We start from the raw sequence: 4453 nt of genomic DNA, 5'->3' as shown, positions 1-4453 counted from the left end.
GTCGAAAATTAGTTGCAAAATCCTGATTCAGAGTGCGCGATTTGGGTTATCGTTTTGCCGCGCAAACATCGCTGCTCCAGCGCTATCTTCAAGGTACTCACGCAATCCTGGGACGTCGAAGAGTTCGAACGCTCTCGGGTCCGGAATTTATACAAATTCGTGACGAATTTAATGGTTTTTCGCAATTAACTCGAACCGTGGGGCTAACTTGGATAAGTGATCATCAAATAAACAATTCAAAGCCACCCAGAGGTTCGTTTTTCACGCAATATGCCTGCTAATTGTGTTTTTCAACGGTAAACAAATGACGATCGCGATTTGACCGTCACGTACTTACGCTGCCGACTTACAGCAAGATTAAATTTGTAAATAAATTTTAAATAATCTAAGAATCTGAATTTGCCGTAAGAGTCTCACACTAATACACGAAGCATAAAAATTACGTTTTGAAGTTGAAATTCGAGTATCTCAGCATCATTATTTAGTTGTATTAAGGCGGAGTTATAAATCCCACATTTCTCGGAAGATTAGAAATTTGAAAATACCTTACAACTAAAATACGATACGTCGAAATATGAAAATTCGAAACGAATTTGGGTTAATGTATCGCATCCAGTGGCGGTCTTGTTTTATTTTATCAACCATTGTAGTTCGATATTCGATATTTTTCAAATAGCGAGTTAATAATCCTGTGCACATAACCCGTAAATCATATCTTTTGGGCAGATGACATTGCGGCGGTAAATATAGAAATACGCCGTCGTCGCGATACGACGTTTGCAAATGTACTTTTATAAAACTTCGGCCTAAAAGGAATATATATCTATCTGCAGAAATGTTGTACCGAAAATTGTCTAAAATCAAAGAATCGTCCATCGAACCTGTACGTTTTCACGTAAATCATGCGTATAATTGAAATTTAACTCTATACGAGTGGGGTGTAAATGCTAGTTGCACGATTTTTTTTATTGTACAGACTGCTGATCATTGCAATGAATTATAACATTTCAGGATTCATCAAAGTATCCGAGATCTATTTTCCTCATCATCGCAACAGAGTTTTGCGAAAGGTTTTCTTTCTGTGGATTAAGAAGTGAGTTCGTCGGATATAGGTAAATAGTCAAGCTCATATTCGTGCCGTTTTTATAATTTGACATATTCTCACTTCTTTCTATCGCAGCTATCTTGTCCCTTTACCTGAGAAACGTACTGCTCTTTCATGAGAATGGAGCCACTGTCATCTACCATGTGTTCATTATGCTGTGCTACTTTGTCCCAGTTGTTGGAGCGATCCTTGCCGATAGTTACTTGGGCCGATTCAGGTAACAGGGTCTTATATATTCTATGTGATGTCACGCGGTTTGATTTATGCCATGGACTTCGCCTTTCAAACCCAATTTTCACCTACCTGACTTCTACGATTTGGATCTACGTTGATTTAATGTATTTAATTTTTTCAGGACCATCCTTTACTTTTCGGTAATATATGCCATTGGAAATATCTTGATGTGCTTTGCTGCAACACCGCCAATAGCCGTTTGGCCAGTGTAAGTTCTTTGTGATGAACTATGAAAAAAATTAGTCTATTTGTGATTATACCTCTTAATCCCAGACTTTTTTCTTCAAATTTCAATGAATACCATTTTGAGATTTCATCCTACTTTCTTAAAACCTTTTTTTTAGTATATTTATACACTGACAATAAGCACTTTGCATAAATTCAATCTTGGAATAGTGTGTAATTATTACGAGAATGGTTTCTTCTCAAAAGAACTGAGGATTTCATAAAAGTGAAATTTCCGTTCTTGAAGAGACACTTGATTGCAATTTTCTTTCCTGGAGAAACAAGAGGAAAAATTTACTTTTCTAATTCACTATCATTCGAGGACTGACTGGAGTTGCATCATTCACAACAACGCTTCTTGAATCAATTAACGTAATTTTAATGTGTTCTCAATTCTTTAGAGCGATGACTTATATTGGGCTAATATTGATCGCGTGGGGTACAGGAGGCATTAAACCATGCGTAGCAGCCTTTGGCGGTGACCAGTTTCACCTCCCTCAGCAGCAACTGAGACTGCAGAAATTCTTTTCCATATTCTATTTCACCATAAATTTTGGCGGTTTTATGGGAATGGTGCTGACGCCGATACTGCGAAAAGCTTTCACTTGCTTCGGAGATGACACGTGTTATGCTCTAGGATTTGGATTTCCTGCTGCCCTCATGGTCACCGCACTCTGTAAGTGGCAAGTTAACGGGTTATACCCACTTAGAATTTTATTAAAACCGATTTTTTTTTTTTAATTTCATTTTCCTAATATACATATATTCAAATAAATATACACAGAATTTCACATCGATAAATATTCTCGAAGTTACGCGCACATTTGTAAAGACGCACCGGAGTGTATTAAAGTGGTTTCGAAACTTTGAATGCGTTTTTTTAAAACTACGTTTTCAAAGTCGGCGAGCAAGGTTTCTCGGAAACGGCTGAACCGATCAGTCTCAAATTTTTACACAAGCTTTATGAATATATTTTTCAGTCCTTAATCGAAGGTTTTTTCTCGCCAGTAAACATTTACCATTTTATAAACAAATTAAGGCGAAATTTTTTTTCAAATATCGAATTTCGTTTTTGAGTCGTCGCCGTCTTGTTAAAAATTAACATTTTACTTATTCCGTCGTTTAAAGACCACATAATACTGTATATCAACTAAATCTTTTTTGTTTGTTCATTTCGGATGATCCACTCCAGAGATATCTTGCTCACCGCAAGAGGCCCTTTTTAGAGGTGCTACCGGAGATCAGTTATACCAAGGTTTAAAAATCATGGTTATAACTAAAAAATATCAGAATGAAGTTCAATGCTACCCCAATATGTACATCAATTTTTGTAACGATAAATTGAAATGTCTCTTCATGAAAAATTTTTGAAAAATTGATTTTTTCCCGCGTCCTGACTGGGTGAAACCCCCTTAGACAAAGTAGCTTTGCGATAGTCTGTTTGAGAATTTTGTCTCAATCGCTTTTTAATCACAGTTCTCTTCCTATTGGGTAAACCACTTTACCGATTGAAGTACCCAAAGGAGAACATCACGTTGAATTTTATCAACTGCGTCACGGTGAGTTGAGCAATTATCTATACAAATTTTGTAACCGAATACTTGAAATCGAAAACGTTTTTCGCATCCAGTTTGCAGCTAAGCGAAGATTCGTTGAGAGGAAATCCCACCGGCGTGAAAATCACTGGCTGGATTATGCTGCCGATAAATTTCCCCCGAAACTTATCGCCGAAGTGAAGATAGTTCTGGCAATTCTGTTTCTGTACATACCTCTGCCCTTGTTTTGGAGTTTATTCGATCAACAGGTGAAAATCAGGACCGTACAATACACAGAGGAAGGATTTTTTAAATATCCCAAACATGGCGATCAAATAGGGTGAGACGAATGTTTTTTTTTTCTGGTTAGAAGAAATGTTATTTATTGATTCGAGAAAATAATGGTCACAACGAGATACCGATTTAACAAATGAAACCACGTTATGTAAATTAAAAATCAATAATTCCTTCGCCGTTCTTGATCGCTATATTTGGTAAATTAAAATTTCTTGTTTTGTATAAAGAAAATTTTAACAAATACTAACTGATCAGTTTGAATTTAAACTGCAGGGGTCTCGGTGGACTTTTCAGGCCTCGCGAATGAACGGTGAATTTCTGGGGATTCAGCTGCTTCCTGATCAAATGCAGGTTAATTTCGCTTTTGTATACATATAGTTATAATTATTGCAATTTGTCGAAGGATTGAGACGTTCAGAAACGTTAAACGATAATTCTGAGCTAATTTCGAAAGAGATGAAGTGTATTAGTAAAAAAACAGAGTGTAAGTCTTGAAAGGAATTGATGATAGTAATAGAATTTCGCAATAAAATTCATCAATTTTTATAACAAAGTCCTTTCGATAGTCAAAGTAGTAGAAAAAAATTATTTAATTTTCCAAAATCAGTTTTAACTATCGATTCTTTTTCTGAAATTTTTTCTTGCGTGCGTTTTGACAGGCGAAAAAAAATTTAAGGCTTGAAACAATAGAGTAAAAATTCGAGGATCAGGATTTTAACGCTTTGTCGAGTTGACATGGGATGCAGGACGTGTTTCTTCAACTATCATTCTGTAATGATAGGCTCACTTAATTGTCGTTGGGTTATGAGTAACCGTGTCAATTTGTTAGACGAATAAATAACGTAGACTGAACATGACATAACTATATTGAAGCTATCTCAACGACGCGATATAAGGATTTCAATATAGGTGTGATGCATAATAAAAGATAACGGGAATATGAATAATTACAATCTAAATAATACGTTTCTATTTAGTACGTAAAGCTGAAACACGACGTCTGGCGTATTGTAAGAATGATAAAACGTTATAAACCGTAATAAAAAGTAACCTTGAC

The 4453-nt window shown here is 35.9% G+C and overlaps 1 pseudogene; it reads left to right on the top strand.

Moving 5' to 3' along the window:
- The first annotated feature begins 234 nt into the window (after positions 1–234).
- LOC124186592 overlaps positions 235–4453 on the top strand; it is a 31480-nt pseudogene continuing 27261 nt past the window's right edge.

The sequence above is a fragment of the Neodiprion fabricii genome, chromosome 7 (genome assembly GCF_021155785.1).
Source record: "Neodiprion fabricii isolate iyNeoFabr1 chromosome 7, iyNeoFabr1.1, whole genome shotgun sequence".
Lineage (NCBI taxonomy): Eukaryota > Metazoa > Arthropoda > Insecta > Hymenoptera > Diprionidae > Neodiprion > Neodiprion fabricii.
The sequence above is the reverse complement of the archived record's forward strand: the minus strand, read 5'-3'. Positions and strand labels throughout refer to the sequence as shown.